At 35.7% G+C, this 26,306-nt stretch overlaps 1 protein-coding gene and 1 long non-coding RNA gene across 5 annotated transcripts in view; both read left to right on the top strand.

Moving 5' to 3' along the window:
- Positions 1–26,306, top strand: part of LOC134730628 (putative uncharacterized protein encoded by LINC00269) — a 556,641-nt gene that overhangs the window by 237,994 nt on the left and 292,341 nt on the right. The window lies entirely within an intron of this gene.
- LOC129398060 (uncharacterized) lies at positions 1,188–25,660 on the top strand. Of its 2 annotated transcripts, XR_008625793.2 has the most exons (3): positions 1,188–3,191; positions 9,774–9,846; positions 23,047–25,660. It is a non-coding gene; the product is annotated as an uncharacterized LOC129398060 (long non-coding RNA). The 2 variants fall into 2 exon arrangements; XR_010112527.1 differs by having other exon boundaries at positions 1,188–9,846.

The raw sequence follows: 26,306 nt of genomic DNA, 5'->3' as shown, positions 1-26,306 counted from the left end.
CTGAGACCATTTAAAGTAGAAAGACACTGGTGATTCAACTATTCTGTAGAGCTAAAAGAGGAAATGTTGGCAGTTTCCCACAAAATTAAAACATAAAAGATGCATACATACATACATGTATAGCATAATGCTCTCCTTCATAGGCTTTCTTAAATCACCATTCCAAGTTATTTATCTCCTAAAACCCTCCATTTGTACCATATTTATTTGCTTTATGTTCACTCCAGTGATGTTGTTTAGATTACAAACTTTTTGTCAAATATATTTTTGAGAATGTTTAAAGTTGTTTTGAGAATGTTAAAGTCAGGTATTAATGGCATTTGAAAGATTTTACAATTTTCACTCATGTAGATAATAGGTAGACAGAAACTATACAGAAGAAACAAAGCAATATGCTCTAGAGATTGTGAATTTTTGGAAGCATTAATTCCAAAAAATAGAGTATGGCCTGTGACAGGCATTGATTTACCTATGTTATCGCTTTACACCAGGGGCTATAGTCTCTGACCCCAAAAGCAATCTTTATGCTTTCTAGAACCAACAAGTTTAAAAATGTTGTTGTAAGCTTATTGCATTTCTGATTCTACCCTTAAAAATATGCTGAATGACCTTGGAGGAAATTGCTTATGTTCTCCAGTCTTATTTATTTTCTAGGAAAACAATATATGTTATTGCGACTAGATTATTTTAAAAATTGCCTGCATGTAGGTGAATGCAGTGGCTTCATTTTGTTATTTATGATGCTGCCTCAATTTAGGATATGTATAGAAATTTTTTCTTTTTCCCAGATGAAAATGTATTATGATGTTTATGTGATGTTTGAAAGAGACACAGCTTTATTTTGGATTTCAGTTTAACATATGACTTATTCCCCTTCCAAAATAGATTGAAACCCACACCAGGGACGTCATGCAGCTTACCATAACATTGGAAACCATGCACCAATTTTTTGTTTCTGTTATAGACGTTTAATGCATATGGAAAATAGGATGCCTTTTATATAGCTTAGTTCTTCTTCCTTAATGCTTGTGAAATGTATAATTGACATGTGGGTCAATTTAAAAAATTGATGAAAAACATGAAAAAACAGTTTTTTAAAATAAGTAAATTGACCTGTGAAATGCAGAAAAAATATTTGAGAGTATAGAAAGATAGTTTTTGTCTTATTTTAGTCCTATCCTATTTAATGAAGCCACCTTATGTAGCACCTTGGTTCAGATTGGAAATGACTACCGAGGAGGTTCTGGGGAGAACAGAAAGAGGGAGAAGCTGCCAGGAATGCACTTTAAAAGAGACAGGGGAGGGGAAGCCTGTTCATTTCATTCAGCATAGCATGATGCTCTCCTTACATAAAATGCCATTTCTTTTTCTTTTTCACCTATCTAAAGTCTTCCTCTGTAATTCCAGATCGAATCTCATCTTCTCCATAAAAATATGTCTGGATGCTTGGTATCCATATCCATATCCATATCCATATCTATATCCATATCCATATAATATGATATTGGTATCATCATATTTACTTCTGACATGATGTGCCAGGCATTTTTACAAGCATTTTCAAAATAATAATTTACTGAATTCTCACATCTAACCTAAAAGGTTTCCATTTTACAGATGAGGGTGTGGAGGTTTCTGAAAGGCAAGGATTTGACCTTTAGCTTCATAACTAGAAACTGTTAAAATTGGGATTGGAATTCACAGAGCACCCAGAATGAGTACACTTAATTCATATGTTTACATTTCATCTTTTTCTTTGAAGTCTTAGGGCACCTTTCTATTTTAAACTTTTATTCTTTTTTTATTTTATGCTGCTATTTATCTTTTTCATACAATTATCTGTACTTAAGGGTGTAGAGTGTAAATTTCTTGAATACAAGCACACAGAGAAGAATCCTGTAATGATACTGAAGAAGGTGCTAAGTTTCTGCTAGATTAATGAGACTGAAAAAACCTCAGAACCTGTTGGGCATCTGGTCTCCTTCAGTACATTTCCATAATTTACAAGAAGTTTTTCAATCGTGGTGCTGTGGTCTTTTGGGGCTGGATAATTGTTTTGGGCTGTTGGCTGTATACATTGTTGGATATTTACTAGCATCTGGAGCATCTACATGCTAGGTGCCAGTAATGCTCTCTTCTCCCATCCAGAATTGTGAGAACATGTCTCCAGACTTAACAGTGTTACATGGGACACAAAATCAACCTTGGCTGAGAACCACTGCTTTTGACTTTTCTTGTCTATTATGTGAAAAAATTTTGCAGAATTGTAAAACTACACAAATTCTGCTTCTGTCACCATTTGACCAAGTTCAACTTTCCAGATAATGTACATTCTGTCTCTTCATTCATTTTCATGGGAACTTGTGAGCCATTTCAGTACATCACTCAGGAGTCTCCCTAGACTTACTTCCTCTTAAAGCCAAACACAAACCATTTCTTCAACTTTTTAAAAGAGAATATTTCCATACCTTTCAACATCTTGCTTTTTCTCTTGTTTAGGTTATCCAGATCATCCATGATTATTGTAAAATATGTAACTAAATCTAAAGTAGTTGTTGGACACCTGTTTTCTGTCACTGGAACATTTAAAGCCTGCATCTGCAATAAAATGTTGCATTAAAATTATTCTTTTCACAGATCTTTTTTTAGGTTAAAAAAATTACTTTGTAAGATTAATATATGGATGTAGAAATTAGTGATAAATATTTAAAATTGCTCCTGTAAGTGATAAGTTCAGTTGTTTCTACAGTAATCCTCCATCTGTGGTTTTGCTTTCTGCAGTTTCGGTTACTCTCTGACCAAAAATGTTAAAGTGGGAAATTCCAGAAATAAACAACAAGTTTTAAATTGTATGCTGTTTTGAGTAGTGTGATGAAATCTCTAGCTGTCCTGCTTCATCCCACCAGGATGTGAATTATCCCCTTGTCTGGAGGAGCTATTCTGTATATCCTGCCCACCTGCTAGTTACTCTGTAGCCATCTTAGTTATCAGATTGACTGTCTCGGGATTGAAGTGCCTGTGTTCAAGTCACTCTCTTTTACTTAATAATTGTCTTAAGTGAAAGAATAGTGATGCTGGCAATTCGGATGTGCCAAAGAGAAGCTGTACAGTGCTTCCTTTAAGTAAAATGGTGAAAGTTTCTGACTTAAGGAGAGAAAAAACCACATATGCTGACGTTTCTAAGATCTAAGGTAAGAACAAACCTTCTGTGTGAAATTATGAACAGCATATTGTCATAATTATTCTATGTTATTATTTTTAATCTCTTACTGTGCCTAATTTATAATGAAAATTATTCATATGTATGTATATATAGGCAAAAATGTAGTATATATAGGCAAAAATGTAGTATATATAGGACTCAGTACTATCTGCGGTTTCAGACATCAACTGGGAGTCTTGGAACACATCCCCTACAGATAAGGGTGGACTACTGTATATTTTAATACTGTATCTTTTAAGGTATATATATATATATATATATATATATATATATATATTTTTTTTTTTTTTTTCCTGATGTATTCTTTCATTTCCAATAACCTGCACGACACCTGACAAGTAAAGTGCTGGTTTAAATTCCGGGCAGTGGCTGTCTGGAATTTTGAAATGACTTTATAAGTTTAGTAATTTCTATGAGATCTAAAATTAAAGAGCAGATATAGGATGTGAGTCTCCATTAATTAAAAACCCGTGGTAGCTGGATTATTTGGATGATGTCTTCATCAGTTCAATAGGCGATAACGTAATGGGCCATGTATTAGTTTTTTCACCCAAAATAACTCTAGTAGCTCCTCTGCCTTTGGAAAGGGGAAGGAAGTGTGGGAAGGACTGTGGCTTGTGGTTTCAATGCCAGCTTAGCTACAGGAAAATAGAACACCAGTTAGAGTTCTTTGACTTTTTTCTCAAGTCTTTGACTCCTGGATGGTACCTCAGTACGAACCTGGGGCCTGGGGGACCTCACCACCCTGAAGAGAAGGACACAGACCTGACTGGCTTTGAGACTGGTTGATTGTAGAGCCCCAGGGCCTTGAGCAAACATAAGTAGTAGCCAGGGAGTGGTTACAGCAGGCCTTGGTGGGAACTTAGTGTTGTACTGACTGTAGGTCTGACCCGGCACAATCGTAGTGGTGATGGTGGCCACAGGGGTGCTTGTGTCTCTCCACCCCAACCTTTAGGAGGCTCAGAACAGAGAAAGTGAGAGAGAGAGACTATATATATTTTGAAAAAGAAAGGGAAGAGAACAAGAGTTTCTGCCTGGTAATCTAGAGAATTCTCTCAGATCATGTCCAAGACCCTCAAGGCAAGACCTCTATGAGTCTGCAAAAATCACAGCATTACTGGGCTTGGGGTGTCCCTTAAATAAAAACAGCTTAGATCTCAATACCAAGTCTTTGCAAATATCTGAAAAGCCTTTCCAAAAAGGACAGGTACAAATAAACCCAGAAAGGGAAGACTGTAATAAATACCTAACTCTTCAACGCACAGATACTAAAGAGCATCTACAAGTATCAACACCATCCAGGAAAACAGGACCTAACCAAATGAACTCAATAAGGCACCAGGGACCAATCCTGGAAAAACAGAGATATGTGAACTTTCAGACAGAGAACTCAAAATAGCTGGTTGAAGAAACACAAATAAATTCAAGATAACACAGACAAGGAATTCAGAATTCTATCACATGAATTATTTATGGGTTCTAAAAATCAAAATAATTGAACTCATGGATATAGAGAGTAGAAGGATGGTTATCAGAGGCTGGGAAGAGTAATGGGGCCTGGGAGAAGGATTATTAATAGGTTAAAAATAGATGAATGAATAAGTTCTACCATTTGATAGCACAAAAGGGTGAGTATAGTCAATAATAACTGTACATTTTAACATAACTTAAAGAGTATAATTGAATTGCTTGAAACTCAATACATAAATGCTTAAGGGGGATGGATATCCCATTCTAACGATGTGCCTATTTCACGTTGCATGCTTATGTCAAAACATCTCATGTACCCCAGAACTATATACAGCTATTATGTACCCATAAAAATAAAAAATATAAAAAGAAAATGTCCTTCAATTTAGGATATTAGTCTTTGAAATTTTATTCACAAATTGACCCAGTTCCTTTTCCTCTCTTCTTTGAAGTTGTCTTTTAAAGTATTCTACCTCATAGACTAGTATTATTTTGTATTTTATCTTATCTCTTTTGTTTTAGTTTTGCCCATGAGTAGTTGTTCTCAAATTTATCTTCCAAACCTTCTGGTGAAAAGTAAATTATTTTAATCATATTGTGAGTTTGCCAAACTCTATTTTTGTTCTTGCTGCTACTTGAATGAAATCCACTTTCTCTAGTCAGCTACATCAATAGCCACTGTCTCTCTATTTTTCAGTTTTCAGAATTGTGTTGCTGCTTTTTTCTTTCCTGTTCTCTTTACTGTGAAGAGTTAGCCAATTTAAATCTTATTTTTAAAGACAGACTTTACTTTCAAAGCAGCTGTATGGTCACAGAATAATTGATTAGAAGGTACACAGATTCTCTATATACCCGCTGTACCCATATATGCAAGCTTCCCCTACTACCAACATCTCACATCACAGTGGTACATTTTTTACAATTGATGAACTGACATTGACAAATCTTAATTATCTGAAGTCCATAGTTCATATTAAGTTTCATGCTTGACGTACATTCTACATGTTTTGACAAATGTATAATGACATGTATATATCATTACAATATCATACAGAATACTTTCACTGCCCCCAAATCCTGTGCTCCACTCACTTATCTTCCCCTTCCCTCTAACTGCTGGAAATCATTGCTTTTTAAATTATCTCTATAGTTTTGCCTTTTCTAGAATGTCATATAGTTGGAATTATGCAGTATGTCATCTTTTCAGATCAGCTTCTTTCACTTAGTAATATTTATTCAAGTTTCCCTCATGTCTTTTCATGGCTTGATTGTTCGTATCTTTTTTTTTTTTTTTTTTTTTTTTTGAGACAAAGTCTCGCTCTTGTCCCCAGGCTGGAGTGCAATGGCACAATCTCGGCTCACTGCAACCTCTGCCTCCTGGGTTCAAGTGATTCTCCTGCCTCAGCCTCCTGAGTAGCTGGGATTACAGGTGCCTGCCACAACGCCCGGCTAATGTTTGTATTTTTAGTAGAGATGGGGTTTTATCATGTTGGCCAGGCTGATCTCGAACTCTTGACCTCAGGTGATCCGCCCCCCTTGGCCTCCCAAAGTGCCAAAGTGCTGGGATTACAGGCGTGAGCCACCACGCCCAGCTGCTCGTATCTTTTTAATACTGAATACTCTTCTATTGTCTGGATGTACCACAAGTTTTTAGAAATCCATTCCACTACTGAGGAACATCTTGATTACTTCCAAGTTTTGGCAGTTATGAATAAAGCTGTAATAAACACTCATATGGTGATTTCTGTGTGGAAAAAAAGTTTTATACCAAAGGTCAACTAGATTTTTGTTTATCCTCTATATTATATTCTAGGAGATTTACAGTTTTGCACTTTACATTTAGGTAAATAATTCATTTTGAGTTAATTTTTGTGAAAGATAAAAGACCTGTACCTAGATTTATTAATTTTTGCATGCAGATGGTTTCATTGGTCTGTTTTCATGCTGCTGATAAAGACATACCTGAGACTGGGAAATTTACAGAAGAAAGAGGTTTAGTGGACTTACACTTTCACATTGGTTGGGGAGGCCTCACAATCATGGCAGAAGGCAAGAAGGAGCAAGTCACATCTTACATGGATGTCAGCAGGCAAAAAGAGAGCTTATGCAGGAAAACTCCCCCTTATGAAACCATCAGATTTCATGAGACTCATTCACTATCATGAGAACAGCATGGGAAACACCCACGCCCATGATTCAATGACCTCCCACTGGGTCCCTCCCACAACACATAGAAATTCAGATGAAATTTGTGGGGGGACACAGCCAAACCATATCATTCCACCCCTGGCCCTTCCTAAATCACATGTTCTCACATTTCAAAACCAATCATGCCTTCCTAACAGTCCCCTGAAATCTTTACTCAGTTCAGCATTAACTCAGAAGTCCACAGTCCAGAGTCTCATCTGAGATAAGGCAAGTCCCTTCCGCCTATGAGCCTGCAAAATCAAAAGCAGGTTAGTTACTTCCTAGATACAATGGGTGTACAGGCATTGGGTAAATACAACCATTCTAAATTGGAAAAATTGGCCAAAACAAAGGGGCTACAGGCCCCATGCAATTCCAAAATCTGTGCAGTCAAATCTTAAAACTCCAAAAATGATCTCATTTGACTCCATGTCTCATATCCAAGTCACACTGATACAAGAGGTGGACTTACACGACCTTAGGCAGCTCTGCCCCTGTGGCTTTGCAGGTTATAACCCCCATCCTGGCTGCCTTCACAAGCTGGTGTTGAGTGTCTGCAGCTTTTCCAGGCACACGTGGCAAGCTGGCGGTGGATCTACCATTCTGGGGTCAGGAGTATGGTGGTCCTCTTCTCACAGCTCATGCTAGGCAGTGCCCCAGAAGAGAATCTGTGTGGACTCTGACCCCACATCTCCCTTCTGCACTGCCCTAGCAGAGGTTCTCCATGAGGGCCCTGCCCCTGCAGCAAACTTCTGCCTGGGCATCCAGGTATTTCCATACATCTTCTGAAATATAAGCTGAGGTTCCATTGTCAGACTGCAAATTTTAAAACTTTTATGCTCTGTTTCCCTTTTAAAACTGAATGCCCTTAATAGCATCCAGGTCACATCTTGAATGCTTTGCTGCTTAGAAATTTCTTCTGCCAGATACCATAAATCATCTCTCTTAAGCTCAAAGTTCCACACATCTCTAGGGCAGGGGCAAAATGCTGCTAGTCTCTTTGCTAAAACATAACAACAGTATCTTTGATTAAGTTCCCAACAAGTTCCTCATCTCCATCTGAGACCACCTGAGCCTGGATTTCATTGTCCATATAATTATCAGCATTTTTGTCAAATCCATTACTGAGTCTAGGGAGTTCCAAATCTTCCCACATTTTCCTGTCTTCTTCTGAGCCCTCCAAACTCTTCCAAGTTCTATCTGTTACCCCATTCCAAAGTTGCTTCCACATTTTCATGTGTCTTTTCAGCAGCACCCCACTCTACTGGTACCAATTTACTGCATTAGTTCGTTTTCACACTGCTGATAAAGACATGCCTGAGACTGGGCAATTTACAAAAGAAAGAGGTTTAATGGACTCTCAGTTCCACGTGGCTGGGGAGGTCTCACAATCATGGCAGAAGGTGAAAGGCACATCTCACATGGTGGCAGACAAGAGAAGAGATCTTGTGGAGAGAAACTCCCCTTTATAAAACCATCAGATCTGATGAGACTTTTTCACTATCATGAGAATAGCACAGTAAAGACCCACTCCCGTGATTCAGTTTCTTCCCACTGGGTCCCTTCTACAACACATGGGGATTGTGGGAGTTACAATTCAAGATGAGATTTGGGTGAGGACACAGCCAAACCATATCAACACAACTTGTTTAAACAATTATATTTTCTCCATTGTATTGCTTCTGCCTTTTAAAAAGAGTCATTTGACTATATTTAGGTGGGTATATTTCTGGACTCTCTGTTCTACTTCATTGACCTATTTGTCTATTTTATTTTATTTTGTATCAACAATACAGTGTATTGATAGCTTTAAAGTAAGTCTGATGGTGAGTAGTGTCAGTCCTCTGACTTCGATTTCCTTCAATATTATGTTGGCTATTCTGGGTCTTTAGTCTCTCAATGTAAACATTATTGCTTTGTCAATATCCACAAAGCAATTAGCTAGAATTTTGATTGGGATTCCATGGAATTTATAAATGAAATTGGGAAAGACTAACATGTTGACAGTATTGAAGCTTTCTATTTATGAACTAGAATGTCTCTCCATTTTTTAGTTTCTATTTAATTTTTTTCATGAGAGTTTCATCGTTTTCTTCATATAGATATTTAGATCTTATATATATTTTGTTAGATTTTTAATGAAATATTTTCCATTTCAAATTCCATTTGTTCATTACTGATAGTTAGGAAAGTGTTTGACTTTTGTATATTAACTTCGTATCCTGAAACTTTGCTATAATTGCTTACTAGTTCCAGTTTTTTGCTATAAAAAGCTTACTAGTTTTTTTTTTCTTTTTGGTCAGTTCTTTCAGATTTTCTAAATAGACATTTATGCCATCTGAGAACAATGACAATTTAATTGTTTTCTTCTCAATCTATATATCATATATTTTATTTTCTCATCTTATTTTACTAGCTAGAGCTTCCACGACAATGTTGAAAAGGAGTGGTAAGACGACATTCTTATATTTTCCTGGTCTTAATAGAAAAGTTTTCAGTTTTTCATCATTAAGTAGGATATTTGCTGAGGTTTTCAATAGATATTCTTCATAAAGTTGAGAAAGTTCCCCTCTATTTCTACTTTTCTGAGAGTTTTTATCATAAATGGCTGCTGGGTTGTATCAGATACTTTTCCTGTATCTACTGATATGAACATGTGCCTTTTCTTCTTTAGCTTGTTGATGTAATATGTTACATTACTTTCTTTTTGAACCTTGAACCAGTCTTGCATTGCTGGGACAAATACCAATTGGTTGTGGTATATAATTCTTTTAATGCATTGCTGAATTCAGTTTTCTAATATTTTGTTGAGGACTTTTTTATCTGTCTTCATGAGAGACATTGTTCCGTAGTTTTCTTTTTTTGTAATATCTTTCTTTGGTTTTGGTATTAGGGCAATACTGAACTCATAGAATGAATTGGGAAGTACTTCCCCTGTGTCTATCTTCTGGAAGAGATTGTAAAAGGTTGGTATAATTTCTTACTTAAATACATGGTAGAATTCACCACTGAATACATTTGGGTCAATTAAACCATTATTGTAAATCCATTTATTATACTTTTATAGAATTCATGGGAGTGATATATTAAAAACATTTGATCTGCCATGTCTACAGAGAAATACAACAATTATGAAATAATTGATATAATAGAACCATTTTTGCAGGAGATTTTCATTTTGACAGTGGGAAAAACCAGAAGGAAAAGAGACAGGTGATTTGGAAATAAGATAAGAGGTTTGCTAAGTCTCCAGATGACAGATAATAAAAAATCTGAATCAAGGGGAAATTGTAGAGAGAATCAGGTGCTCATTGTGTTTCCTAATCCAAGAAAGGATAAAGATTTAAAAATGTTTAGCCAACCATACGTTTGATTCATATAATAGACTGCTGTTTTTAACATCCAATTCTTATTGGAGATTATGACTTTTAAATTGAATACATGCCAAAGATACAATAATAAGATTTTGTTAGGTGATTTTGAGAGCAGTGGAGATTGGCATAGACTAAGTATCAGAATAGAAATTGAAAATATGGTTACCACTGCAGGATAACTTTGGCTGATATTCTAGTTGTTAATTACATGTGAGCAACTGCATAAAAATTTCCAGAGATGACAGAGAGTGACTTTGAATGTGACTAGAAATTATTATATGAGTAAGTAGGGTTAGAAACCCTTTTTGACAGGATTATAGCTACTACCATTAACCTATTTTTACCTCCAGCGAAAAGAAGCCTTGGAAAAACTTAGGCACATCTCATTTATTAGCTTTATTATAATCATACTGTCCCCTTTGTAATGAACTTCAAATCCCCTTTGAAAATACTCTGACATAAATATTTTATATAACTTACTATTCAGATTGAGTAAATTGAATCATATAATTAAATATTTTCAGGTTAGAGAAAAATGGGAGGTCTTATTTGATAATGTTAATGATGTACTGATCTCAGGGATATATTTTATTGTAAAAGGTCAAATGAGGAATGCAGAATAGAATTTTCTAATATTTGATAGCATGGTAGTATTTCAAATTGTAGATTAAATATTTAACAGGTAAACTAATTGAGAAGAAAAGTGTCATGGAAAGACTATAAGGTATATTTAGAAATTAAAGATACTACACTATAGAAGAGTTAATACTCAAAATACATGTATTTTTTAAACTACTTGATTCAAGATTAACATAAATTTATTGTAGTCAAGAAAATGTAGTATTAGTAAAAGGATAAACACATTGATAGATTGAATATGAGAGAGAAAATTAGAAATACAACCAACAACAACATCATTTTCCACAAATGGCACTGAGACAATTAGATATCCACATGCAAAAAAGAACTTCAATTCATACCTTGAACTAAATTTGAAACTAAATTGAAATGAATCATAGGCATCAATTTAAAACCTAAAACTGTAAAACTTCCAGGAAATATAAATATTCATAAATTTTAGTTTCTTAGGCCACAAAAAGCATAATTCATAAAAGAAAAAACTAATATAATAGAGGTCATCAAAGTTAAAAAATTCTGATTTTCAAAATACACTACTTTTTCCAAAGAAAAAGAAATGACAAGCCACAGACAGGTAGAAAATATTTGCAAAGTACAGAGGTGACAAAGGACTGATAACCAAGTTATGTTAAGAACTTTCAAATCTCATTACAAAGAAAACAAACAATCCAATTAAAGGGTGAATGTTTGTAACAGTATTTTACTGAAGAAGACATACAACTAGTAAATAAGAACATAAATGTCATAAGTCATTAAGGAAATGGAAATTAAAACTCCAATATATAGTACCACGCACCTATTAGCATGGATCAAATAAATAAAAACTGACACTAATAAATGCTGTTGAAGATGAAGAATAACAGTACTCTCAGATTTTGCTGGTGGGAATGCAAAATGTTACATCCATATTGCAAATCGGTTTGACAGAGCCTTTCTTATAAACTTATACATTACCATCCTACCCAGAAATCCTCTCCTAGGTACTTAACCGAGAGCAATGAGGACACATGTTCATGTAAAACCCGTATGCCAATATTTAGAGCTGCTCTATTGATAATATCACATACTAGAAATAACATGAACTGGTGGATTGGTAAGCGATATGGTTTAGATTTGTGTCCCCATCCAAATCTCATGTTGAATGATAATACCCAGTGTTGGAGGTGGGGCCTGGTAAGAGGTGATTGTGTCATGGGGGCAGATCCCCCTTACCCCATTGCTGCTATTGTGATAGTGAGTGCTCAGATCTGCTTGTTTAAAAGTGTGTAGCACATTCCCTGCCCTCTCTTCCTCCTGCTCTGCCCATGTAAGATGTGGCTGTTTCTCCTTCACTCTTTTGCCTGGCTCATTTCACTTAACATAATGATCTCCAGTTCCACCCATGTTGTTGCAAATGACAGGATATCATTTTTCTTATGGGTGAATAGTACTCCATTGTGTATATGTACCACATTTTATTTAACCATTTATCTGTTGATGGACACTTAGTTTGCTTCCAAATCTTGGCTATTGTGAATAGTGCCACAATAAACATGAGAGTGTAGATATTTATTCAATATACCATTTTTTTTTCTTTTGGATATATACCTAGGAGTAGAATTGCAGGATCGTATGATAGCTCAATTTTAGTTTTTTGAGGAACTGCTAAACTGTTCTCCATGGTGATTGCACTAATTTCCATCTCTAGCAAGAGTGTACAATGGTTCCCTTTTCTAAACATCCATCCTCTGCAGCATTAGTTATTGTCTGCCTTTTGAATAGAAGCCATTTCAACTGGGAAGTGATAGCTCATTGTACTTTTGATTTGCATTTCTCTGATGATCAGTGGTGTTGAGCACCTTTTCGTATATCTCTTTGCCATTGAATGTCTTCTTTAGAGAAATGTCCATTCATATCTTTTGCACAGTTTAAAATTAAATTATTATATTTTCCCCATAGAGTTGTTTTAGGTCCTTATATATTCTCATTATTGAACCCTTGTCAAATGGATACTTTGTAAATGTTTTCTCCAACTCTGTGGGTTGTCTGTTCACATTGTTGATTGTTTCCTTCACTGTGCAGAAGCTTTTTAACTTGGTGTGATCCCGTTTGCCAATATTTGCTTTGGTTACCTGTGCTTGTGGGATATTACTCAAGAAATCTTTGCCCAGTTCAATATCCTGGAGATTTTCCCCAATATTTTCTTATAGTAGTTTCATAGTTTTAAGTCTTAGACTTAATTAACTCTTTAATCCATTTTTATTTGATTTTTGCATACGGCCGAAGATAGGGGTCGAATTTCGTTCTGCATATGGAGACTCAGGTTTCCCAATACCATTTATTGAAGACACTGTCCTTCCCCAATGCATGTTCTTGGCACTTCTGTTGAAAATGAGTTCGCTGTAAATGTATTGTTACGTTTCTGGGTGCTTTATTCTGTTCCATTGGTCTATGTGTCCGTTTTAATGTCAGTACCATGCTGTTTGGTTACTACTATACCTCTGTAGGAGAATTTGAAGTCATATAATGTCATTTCTCCAGTATTTTTTTTCTTTTGCTCAGGAGATCTTTGACTGTACTGAATGTTTTGTGGTTCCATATAAGTTTCAGAATTGTTTTTTTCTATTTTTATGAAAAATGTAATTGATATTTTGATAGAGATTGCATTGAATCTGTAGATTGCTTTGGGTAGTATGAATATTTTGACATAATTGATACTTCCAATCCATGGACATGGAATATCTTTCAATTTTTTCTTGTCCCTTTCAATTTTTTTCATCAATGTGTAAATATTTTCATTACAGAGATATTTCACTTCTTTGGTTAAATTAATTCCTAGGTATTTTATTTTATTTGTAGCTATTGTAAATGGGATTATTTTCCTGATGTCTTGTTCCAATTGTTTGCTCTCTGGTTATAGAAATGCTACAGATTTTTGTATGTTTATTTTGTTTCCTGTAATTTTACTGAATTTGTTATCAGTTTGAACCATTTTTTTCAAATGTAAGATAATGTTTTCTGTAAATAAGGATAATGTGACTTCTTTTATTTCCATTTTGATGCTCTTTATTTCTTTCTCTTGTCTAATTTCTCTAGGTAGGACTTCTAGTACTATGTTGAGTAACAGCAATGAAAGTGAGCAACCTAATGGTATTCCAAATGTTAGAGGAAAGGCTTTCAGTTTCTCACCATTCAGCATAATATTAGCTGTAGGTCTGTCATATATGGCTTTTAGTATGTTGATATATTATTTTGTTGTTTCTAAACCCAGCTTTGTGAGGGTTTTTATCATGAAGGGATGTTGAATTTTATCAAATGATTTTTCAGCATCAATTCAAATGATCATATGGTTTTTATCCTTCATTCTGCTGACACGATGTGTCACATTGAGTAATTTGCATACGTTGAAAAATCCTTCCATCTCTGGGATAAATCTCACTTAGTCGTGATGAATGATATTATTAATGTGTTGTTGATATAAATTGCTAGTATTTTGTCGAGGATTTTTGCATCAATGTTTATCAGAGATATTGGCCTGTAGTTTTCCTTTTTGATTTTGTCTTTGTCTGGTTTTGGTATCAGGGTAATACTGGCCCCATAGAATGAGTTTGGAAGTATTCCCTCTGCCTTTATTTTTTGGAATAGTTTGAGTAGAATTGGTATTAACTCTTCTTTAAATGTTTGGTAGAATTCAGTAGCGAAGCCATTGGGTCCTGGGCTTTTATTTTCTTGGAGACTTTTTAGTATGGCTTTGATCTTGTTACTTGCTATTGGTCTGTTCATGTTTTGGATTTCTTCATGGTTCACTTTCGGTAGTTTGTATGTGTCAGGTATTTATCCATTTCTTCCAGGTTTTGCAATTGATTGACATGTAGTTGCTCATCATAGCCTCTAATGATCTTAGAATTTCTATGGTGTTAGTTGTAATGTCTCCTTTTCCATCTCTGATTTTATTTATTTGGATCTCCACTCTTTTTTTTGTAGTTACTCTGGCTAAAGGTTTGTCAATTTTATCTTTTTTAAAAAAACCCAACTTTTTATTTTTTTGATTTTTTGTATTGTTTTCTTTGTTTCTATTTCATTGATTCTGCTCTGACCTTTATTATTTCTTTTCTTTGACTAACTTTGGGTTTGGTTTGGTCTTGCTTTTCTGTTTTTAAGATGCATCATTGGGTTGTTTATTTGAAATTTTTGTTCTTTTTTGATATAGGCACTTAGAGCTATAAAATTCCTTCTTATTGACACTTTTGATGTATCCAGTAGGTTTTGGTATATTGTGTTTTCATTGTAATTTGTTTCAAGAAATTTTTCAATTTCCTTCTTTATTTATTCATTGATCTACTGGTCATTCTGGAACATATTCCTTAATTTCTATGTGTTTCTATAGTTTTCAAATTCTCTCAGGTTATTGATTTCTAACTTTATTATATTGTGGGCAGAGAAGATATTTGATAGTGTTTTTAAAATATTTTAATACTTTCTTTGTGGCCTAACATATGGTCTATTGTTGAGAATGATCCATGTGCTGAGGAAAATAATGTGTATTCTAAAGCCACTGGATGAAATGTTTCATAAATATATATTAGGTATGTTTGGTCTATAATGCGGATTAAGTCTGATGTTTCTTTGTTGATTTTCTGTCTGGAAAATCAGTCCAATGCTAAAAGTGGGGAGTTGGACTCTCTAGCTATTATTGTATTTTGGTCCATCTCTAATAATATTTACTTCATATATCTTGGTCTTCTAGTGTTGAATGCACGCATATTTATAATTTTTATATCCTCTTGAAGAATCAACACCTTTATCATTACATAATGACCTTCTTTGTCTCTTCTTATAGTTTTATCTTGAAATCTATTTTGTCTGATATAAGTATACCTAATCCTGGTCTTTTTTGGTTTTCACTGGCATGGAATATTTTTTTTCCATCTCTTTATTTTCAGTGTATATATGTCTTCATAAGTAAAGTGTACTTCATGTAGGCAACAGATTATAGAGTTCTTGTTTTTTTTAAATCTATTGAGCCACTCCTTGTCTTTTTATTGAAAAATTTAGTTTATTTACAATAAACATAATTGTCATTAAGTAAGGACTAACTTCTGCCATTTTCTCATTTGTTTACTAGTGGTTTTGTGGTCTTCTCTTTCTTCTTTCCTTTCTTCCTGTCTTCCTTTTAATGAAGGTGTTTTACTCTGGTGGTATGATTTAATTTCTTACTTTTTGTTTGTTGTGTATCCATTGTGTGTTTTTTTATTTCAGGTTACCATGAGGCTTGCAAATAGTTTTCTATAACCCATTATTTTCAGCTGATAACAAACTTAACACTGCTTACATAAACACACAAACTAACAAACAAGCAAATTAAAATCTAACAAACTCTACACTTTAACTTTGTTTCCACACTTTTAAACTTTTTGTTCTTCCTACTTACATGTTATTGTCTACATCTTGAAAAGTTATTGTAGTTATTAATTCTGATTGGTTCATGTTTTATACTTTCTACTTAATAGCAGTTTACACACTAGAGTTATAGTGTTATTATGTTTTGTGTTTTCCTGTGTACTTACAATTACCAGTGAGTTTCTTACCTTAAGAGGATTTCTCATGGGAAATTAACATCTTTTTCCTACTGATTGAAGTACTTCTTTTAGCATATCCTGCAGGACAGGTCTGGTATTGTTGAAATTCTTCAGCTTTTGTTTGTCTGGGAAAGTATTTCTCCTTCACAATTGAAATGTATTTTCACAAAATATACTATTTTGGAGTAAAATATTTTTCTTTTCATCACTTTAAATATGTCATGCCACTCTCTCCTGGCTCGTAAGATTTCCACCAAAAAGTCTTCTGCCAGGCATATTGGAGCTCAATTGCATATTATTATTTTTCTTTTCTCTTGTTGCCTTCAGAATCCTTTCTTTATCCTTGACATTTTGGAGTTTGATTATTAAATACCTTGCAGTAGTCTTCTTTTGGTTAAGTCACAGTGGTGTTCTATAACCTTCTTTTCCTTGGATATTTATATCTTTCTCTAAATTTGGAAATTTCTCTGTTATTATTCCCTTGAATAAACTTTTTATTATCCCTTTCTCTACCTCCTTTTTAAGGCCAATAACACTTAGTTTTGCCCTTTTAAGTATATTTTTTAGATCTTGTAGGTGTGTTTCATTTTTTAAAAATCTTTTTCATTTTGTCTCTTCTGAATGTATATTTTCAAATAGCCTGTTACTCACTAATTCTTTCTTCTGTTTGATCAATTCTGCTATTAAAAGTCTCTGATGAGCCTGGTGCAGAGACTCACACCTGTAATTCCAGCGACTCAGGAGGCTGAGGTAGGAGAATCGCTTGAACCTGGGAGATGGAGGCTGCAGTGAGCTAAGATTATGCCACTGGACTCCAGCCTGAGCTGTAGAGTGAATGAGACTCTGTCTCAAAAGCAAAAGAAAACAACTCTGATGCATTCTTCAGTAGGTCAATTGCATTTTCAACTCCAGAATTTCTTCTTGATTGTATTTAAATATTTTAATCTCTTTGTTAAATTTATCTGGTAGGATTTTGAATTCTTTCTCTGCATTGTGTTGAATTTCTTTGAGTTTCCTCAAAATAGCTATTTTAAATTCTGTGTAAAAGATCAATTATCTCTGTGTCTCTGAGATTTGTTCTTGGTACCTTATTTAGTTCATTTAGTGAATTCATGTTTTCCTGGATGTTCTTCATGCTTGTGGATGTTTGCTGGTGTCTGGTCTTTGAAGAGTTAGGTATTTATTGTAGTCATCACAGTCCGGGCTTTTTTGTATCCATCCTTCTTGGGAAGGTTTTCCAGGTATTCAAAGGACTTGGGTGTTGTGATCTAAGCTTTGGTCACTGAAGCTGTATCTAAATTAGGATGTACCCAGAGCTAAGTAATGCTGTAGTTCTTGCATACTTGTAGACGTACTGCATTGGTAATCTTGGATAAGCATCGCTAGAATGCTCTGGATTACAGGCAGAGACTCCTGTTCTCTTCCTTTACTTTCTCCCAAACAAATTGAATCTTCCTGTCTCTCTATGCTGAGTTGTTTGGAGCTATGAGAGGGGTAACACATGCACACCTTTGGCCACCACTACTAGGACTGCACTGGGTCAGACCTGCGGCCAGGTCAGCATTGAGTCTCGCCCAAAGCCCATTGTAACCACCACTTGGCCACTGCCTATGTTTGCCTAATGACCTAGGGCTCTACAATCAGCAGGTGGCAACACCAGCCAGTCTTGTGTCCTTCCCTTTAGCATGGTGAGCACTCCCTGGTCCTGGGTTTGTTCAGAGATGCTATCTTGGAGCTAGAGCTGGAGTCAGAAACCTCAGAAATCTACTTGGTGTTCTATTCTACTGTGGCTAAGCTGGCACCAAAATCACAAGACAAAGTCCTTCCCAATCTATCTTCCCTTTTCTCCAGGCAGAGGAGTTTCTCCCCATGTTCACCACCACCACAGGCCCGTGGGGAGTACTGCCAGAGTACCACAGGTATTTACTTAAGGCGCAAGGTTTCCTCAGTCAGCTTATGGTGAATTCTCCCAGGCCTGTGACTCATTTTATAGGGCAGTGGGCTCCCTTCTGGCCCAGGGTGCATACAGAAATGCTGTCCAAGAGCAAAAATTGGGAATCAGGGAACCCAAGAACTCACTTCCCCACTGTGGCTGAGCTGGTACCTAAGCAGTAAGACAAAGTCCCCTTCATTCTTCACTCTATATTTCTCATACAGAAGGGATATCTCTCATTGCCACTACAGCTGTGTATATGCTGGGTCACACCTGAATCCAGTGTGTCTCAGAGTCTCACCCAAGGCTCATGGTTTGTATTACCTGGTTACTGCTGCTGTTATTCAGTGCTTAAGGGCTCTTTAGTCAGCAGGTGGTGAATTCTGCCAGTACTGGGTCCTTCCCTTCAAGGCAATGTGTTCCCTTCTGGCCCAAGTTGTGTCTAGAAATGTCAACTGGGGGCTAGGGCCTGGAAGGGGGGCCTCCCGGCTGTACTCCGTGCCCTATCATACTGTGGCTGAGCTGATATCCAAGTTGCACTTCAAAATCCTCTTTATTTTTCCCCCTCCTCTCCTCAAGTTGAATTAAAAGGTATTTTTTGGAACTGTGAGCTGCGCTGCCTGGGTTTGGGGTAGGGGTGGTGCAAATACTCCCTTAGCTGCTCAGGCTGGTATCTCACTAGGTAATATGCCCTCCAAAGCCACTGGCTTTGAGCCCAGCAGAGCCCTAGGACTTGTCTAAGAGTTGCAATCCTTGTGTCCTAGACAGTCTTTCAAGTTTATTTAGGACCCCAGAGCACTTTTTAGGCTGCCATGGGAAAGCTCACTGAACCTCAAGTTCTGACTGCTGGGATGGGCGATTCCGCTCTTGCTAGGGCTTGTCTGAATACTCCCTTCATGAGTGTTTGCTGATTTCTGCCTGGTGTTGGCAACCCTGAGTTCCAGTGCAAAGTCCCACAATTACTATGCTCTCCCTCCCACAGGCACACAGATTCTCTCTTTTTGCCCAGTGTCTTCTGCTGGGGTTGCGGGGATGGCTGACTTTGCCAGTTCAAGATTGTCTTTCCTACCCTCTTCAGTGCATCTTTCAGTGATGTAAAGTTAAAATCAGGTACTGGCATCAATTACCTGATTTTTGTTTCTTATGAAGGTGCTTTTTTTTTCTGTAGATAATTGTAGAATTTGGTGTTCCTATAGGGAGGACAATCAGTGGAGGATTCTATTCAGTTGTCTTGCTCCACCTCCAAAATCCAACAACAGTTTCTTCTGAATTTGTTCTATATTTCTAGTTATGTATTATAAATTGGGATATATATTATAAATTGACATTATATAATGAAATTTACAGGGAAATATGTATACCTTATGTTTATAGTTTAATCGACTTTGACAAGTTCTTACACATGTGTAACCCACAACACTATTACATAGAAAATTTTCATCACTCCATAAAGTTCCATTGCACCCCTTCTTAGTCAATCCCCACCCCTACATCCTGAGGCAAATTTGGGCTTTTATCACTATAGCTTAGTTTCACTTGTTCTAGAACTTCATATAAGTAGAATCATATGATATCTAATCTTTTGTGTCTGGTTTCTTTAACCTTAATAATTTTGAAATGCATTCACTGTTGGTGAGGAGTGTTCCATATTATAATTGTTTGTTTATCCATTTTCTGTTCTTAAGTATTCTGGGTTTTGGCTAGGATGAATTCAGCTATTGTAAATAGTTTTGTATGAACATTTTATGTGCATATATTTTAATTTATCTTGCACTCTACATAGAAGAGGAATCACTAGATCACAGAAGAAGTAAATATGCATTGTTATAAGAAATTATTAATTTTCCTGTTTATTTTTATTATGTTACTCAACCACTACTAATTAGAAAAGCTCCAGTTGCTGTATATTCATGGTAACCTTTGGTTTTGTTAGTCTTTAAAAATTTTAGCCATTTTAGGAATGTATAGTAGTCAACTATTTTGATTTTATGCTTCCTTGACAACTAATAATGTTGGGCACATTTTTATGTGCTTCTTAGATATTTTGTCATTCTTTTTCATACATCTGTTCTAAATTTTGACCATTTTTATTGATTTTTCTTTGTGTTTCTTATGTACAGCTCTTTATCTAGTCTGATTATGAGTCCTTTATCTGATATATGGATTGGAAATAATTTTCCCCACTCTATGGCTTGCCAACTCATTTTCTTAATGGTTCTTTTGAAAAATAGAGCATTAATTATGCTAAATTTCAATTATTATTTATTTCTTTCATATTTTTGTACTTTTATACTAGTTCATATATTTAATGTCAAATAAAATACCAAATAACAGGATATGCTTACCAACAAAGTATATATTTTGATGAGAAACTTTTCATAGGCTCAGTAGAAAAAGCACAGGTGCTTATTCAAGTATAAAGCCATTGAGAGGGCAAATTGAATCTATCTACTATGAATAGCATTACAAATGTTATTACATGCCATGAAATATAACTTAGCCAAACACTAAAGATAAAATATTAAAGAACAATTGATATTCAGGTTATAGCAAAAGACAGCAAGGACCCAAAAGAATGTTTAAGTAGCATGGATGAAAAATATTCTATTCTGTCCAAATAAAAAAAAATGAAGGAATAAAATAACTTGAGGTATTATGTGATCAGAAATAAAAAATAATTTTCCCAGAGGTTCCAAATCTTAAAGTGATACATATTTTAACTCACTCCATTATTTATTCCCATATTCCCTGAATTTGATCCATTCATTTATTCAAGAAATATTCATTGAAGAGCTACTGTGAACTTTGATTTGATCCAATAATGAAGAAATGCTAAAGTAAAGCCTCTGAGTTAAATCAGGAGAGGATACTATTTGCTTCATTCTGTTACTTCATTAGGTTTTTACATTTTTTATTTTTTTAAATTGACATAAAATTGTATATTTTTAGTGTACACAACATGGTAATTTGAAATGTATATACATTGTGGAATGGCTAAATCAAGCTAATTAGCATACTTTACCTCATGTAGTTATCATTTTTTGATGAGAACACTTAAAATCTACTCTCAGCATTTCTCGAGAATACAATATATTGTTGTTAACTACAGTCATTTCAAAGGTTAATATTTAAATAAGAAAAGGGAGGAAGAGAAAGAGAAGGAAGAAAGAGGAAGGAAAACAAGACAGAGCTAATTATTTCTGAGTCTACCAGAGAAACATTTAAGAACTACAGTTTCTAGGCTGGGCGCAGTGGCTCACGCCTGTAATCCCAACACTTTGGGAGGCTGAGGTGGGCGGTCACTTGGGGTTAGGAGTTCAAGACCAGCCTTGCCAACATGGTGAAACCCCATCTCTAATAAAAATGCAGAAACAAAAGTAGCTGGGCGTGGTGGTGGGCATCTGTAATCCCAGCTACTTGGAAGGCTAAGGCAGGGGAATCGCTTGAACCCGGGAGACTGAGATTGCAGTGAGCCCAGATTGCACCATTGCACTCCAGCCTGAGTGACAAAGTGAGACACTATTTACAAAAACAAACAAACAAACAAACAAACAAACAAAAAACTATAGTTTCTAATCAATTGACTTGGCAACATAAGCTAAACAGTGGCTATTTTATTTTATTTTATTTTATTTTACCAAATCTACCTAAGGAAGGAATATTTCTAATTTGGGGATTTCATTGGCTCTGTTTGTTCTCTATAATACTTTCCTTTCATGTAGATCATAGTAGGTACTTTATAACTTATATGCATAGACTAGGCAGACAATTAAAGGACCCTGAGCTATAAATGAAAGAATGATTTAAATTAGTGACAAAAGGAACATATAATATGATGTACTTCTCATTTCTTGACCACTTGGCTCCTAGACATTTCAATATTTTACAAGTATTTATTTGAGAGTAGGCTGCTTAAATTATTTCTGAATTTATCATCTTTATGACTTTTAAAGCAGCGGTCCCCACATGCTGCGTCGCGGACTGGTACAGGTCTGTGGCCTATTAGAAACTGGACTGCACAGCAGAAGGTGAGCAGCAGGTGAACCAGCATTACTGCCTGAGTTTTGTCTCCTGTCAGATCAGCGGCATTACATTCTCATAGGAGTGTGATCCCTATTGTCACCTGCGCATGTGAGGAATCTAGGTTGTGCATATTTTTATGAGAATCTAACTAATGCCTGATGATCTGAGGTGGAACAATTTCATCCCCAAACCACCCCCCTCATCCATGGAAAAGTTGTCTTCCATGAAACCAGTCCCTGGTGCCCAAAGGTTGGGGACTGCTGTTTTAAGGAATAAGTACACTAAGTCAAGCTGCTATGAAGTTGTTACAGTTTAAGGGACATTCTTAAGAAGGAATTACTTAAGTATATTACTCTTCTCGTTTTCAAGGACATGAAAAAGTAAAGGATGTTCTAGCACTATTTTATATTTTTTTGACTTGTACTGAATATATGTACTTTGAAGTTTTACATCTATAACTAGAAAGTATACTAATCCGAGGTCTGGTTATTAGGCCAGATTCTTGCTCTGTTATTTTTATCTCTGTCAAAAGTTAAACTAATGTTGTCTCCTTTTTAGTAAGATTCTATGAAAGTTTTTTAACTATTAAAGTTATTTCTTAAGGAGTAGCTCTTACATTTCCTCTACTCTCTTTTTCAGTTTCCATAAAAAGCTGTTTTCTTAGCTATTACTCCAAATAAAATTCTTTGGTTTGCAAAAAGAAAACAAAACAAAACAAAACAAAAGAATAAGTAATGGCCGTGAGCGGTAGCTTACAACTGCAATCCCAGCACTTTGGAAGGCCGAGGCAGGCGGATCACGAGATCAGGAGATCGAGACCATCCTGGCTAACACGGTGAAACCCCGTCTCTACTAAAAATACAAAAAATTAGCCGGGTGTGGTGGCAGGCGCCTGTAGTCCCAGCTACTCGGGAGGCTGAGACAGGAGAATGGTGTGAACCCAGGAGGCGGAGCTTGCAGTGAGCCGAGATCGTGCTGGGTGACAGAGCGAAACTCCGTCTCAAAACAAAAAAAAAGAAGTAATTGCATTGAGAAAGTTCTGCATTATTCTGAGTCATATTCTTCAATCTCAATTTATTAATAAGTTTCATTTGAGAGGTAGGTAATGTGATGGCTCATCTTTAGATATGCTGTCATATTTCTGAAATATTTACAATAACTGTCTTAAGTTTCCATTATATAGTTTTGTACTCCAATTATTATGTAAGCCATAATTCCCACTATTCAAAGTGGGAAAATGATTGTTACAAATGTCATATTATTTTAGAAGACATTAGACAGAAAAGATTCTTTCCCAGTTGAGTAGAAGTTCTTACCGCCCCCCTCTCCATGGATTTTATTGTTTTTTTCCTCAGGGAACATTTGCAAATCTGGGCATGGACTGTGGACCAGGCTTGCCTAAGTAGGAAGAGTCTGCTGGGCTAAAGATAAACCAGTGGAGCTTTTGATTGCTGCTTTGGCTAGTGTGACAGTTTGGAACCTGGAAAGGCCTAAATATAGGGCTGCCAATTTTCTCCCACTGGACTTTAGTTGAATGCTGAGGCATTTAAGGATTGGATAGAAACATGCAATGAAGTTCCGTACAGTTGAACAGTGCTTAAAAGTCATAGTCCTGGCAGATGGAAGGATGTTTAATAACATCAGACAAGTTGTGCCCTTAAGATCTTTGAAACCAGAGTGAAAATGAGGTAAATGCAAGCTGTAACCCATCCCTGAGATGCTTATTTCTTGATTGGATGAAGGTGATCCATCCATCACTCTGGCTACCTGTACAAGAAAAAGGCTTGATATCTCTGGGGAAATACACATCAAATTCAGCTTTTATGTCATTTTAGGAACAGTCTGGCATTGAGACTAAATTGGGTAGACATGTTAAGAAGCAATAATATGTGACCCAGTGCATATATTATTGAAAAATAGAGCCAATAAAACCATATATTTACAAGATTTATATGCTAAATGAACAAAAAGAGCTTTAACATTACTACTATAAACATGTAAAACAGCATGAAGAGAAGCTTAATTATATTGCATAAAAATTAATAAATTTACCAGAGAAATGATATGCATTTAAAAAGTACATAAACTAACACTGAAAAATCCAATATTTGTAAGCATTCACTGGATGTGTTCAGCATTAAAAACAAACAGCTAAAGAAAATCAATAGAACCTATTAAAACTAAAACTTAGAGAAAAATAGTGAAAAAAACGAAAAACAGAGTAAAACAAAACAGCATGAAATACATAAAGAGACACTGTAAAAGATTTTACCACATACACTTTGGAGTTCTAGAAGAAAAGGAGAGAAAGAATATGGCAAGAAACTATGGTTCAAGAAATAATTATATATATTTTTTCAAAACTGATGAAGGTAATCAACTACACGTTAAAGAATTGTATTACATTTCAAGCTGGGTGCGGTGGCTCACACCTGTAATCCCAGCACTTTGGGAGGCCGAGGCAGGTGGATCACCTGAGGTCAGCAGTTTGAGACCAGCCTGGCCAACATGGTGAAACCCTGTCTCTACTAAAAATACAAAAATTAGCCAGGCATGGTGACACACGCCCGTAATCCCAGCTACTCGGGAGGCTGAGGCAGGAGAATTGCTTGAGCCCGGGAGACAGAGGTTGCAGTGAGCAGAGATTGTGCCACTGCACTCCAGCCTGGCCGACACAGCAAGACTCTGTCTCAAAAAAAAAAAAAAAAAAAAAAAGAATTGTATTACATTTCAAAAAGAATTTTGGAATTAGTTTTTAAAACACATCAAAATCAAATTGCTGAAAATGAAAGATCAAGAGAAAATCTGGAAAAAATAAAAACAAAAAAAACCCAAAACCAGTCGGGGGAAAAAAAGATAAATTCTTTCCAAAAGGGCAACACTGAACCTGACAACAGACTTTCTAACAGAATTATGAAAGTCAAAAAACAATAAACGGACACCTTTAATGTGATAAGCAAAAAGTTTTGCTGACTAGACTTCTATAACCAGCAAAAATATACTTGAAACACCAAGGTGCAATATAAAGATTTCAAAAAAACACAAGTTGAGAAAAATTATCACCAACAGAGTCATACTACTATGGATACTAAAAGATCTTTGAACAGAAGTTTAATAAAGATCCCAGGTGGAGGCAGGAAAGTTAAAGAAAAAATAAATAACAACTAAAATAGAAAAGTATGCCGGTTTCCAGAAATGATGTCAATAATTATTAAAGGAACAATTGTGATGTTTTATGGATTATTTATTTCTTCTCAAAATAATAATGGTAATACACATTTTTTGTATGTTTTCTATGAGTTTTTGAAAATAGATTCATGTAACCATGACCACAAATAGGTTACAGAGCAATTTCTCCCCAAGCGTCCTTATATATTTTAGAGTTCTTTACATATTCAGGATTGAATCCTATTTTGAATATGTGGTTTCAAAATATTTTCTCCCAGTCAGTTGCTTCTCATCAAACAGGTGGAAGATACTTGACAAATTATGTACAAGACCTGTGTGCTGTAAAGCATAAACCATGCATGATGGTTAGCTTCATGTGTCAACTTGACTGGATGATGGGGTGCGCAGAGACTCAGTTAAAAATGATTTCTGAGTCTATCTGCGCAGGTGTTTCTGGATGATATCAGTATTTGAATCAGTAGATGGAGTAAAGCAGATTGCCCTCCCAAATATGGGTGGGCATAATCCAACTCACTGAGGGTCTGAGCACAACAAAAAGCCAGAGGAAAAGAGAACTCACTCTTTCTACTCAGCTACTTGAGCTGGAACTTTTGTTTCCTGACCTCAAACTGGAGTTTATATTATTGGTGTCTCAGGCCTTTGGCCTTGGGCCAGGGCTACACTTTCAGGTTTTCTTGGGATCCAGATTGCAGAAGGCAGATCATAGCACT

This window comes from Pan paniscus, chromosome 5 (genome assembly GCF_029289425.2).
Source record: "Pan paniscus chromosome 5, NHGRI_mPanPan1-v2.0_pri, whole genome shotgun sequence".
NCBI classification, from domain to species: Eukaryota; Metazoa; Chordata; class Mammalia; order Primates; family Hominidae; genus Pan; species Pan paniscus.
The sequence above is the reverse complement of the archived record's forward strand: the minus strand, read 5'-3'. Positions and strand labels throughout refer to the sequence as shown.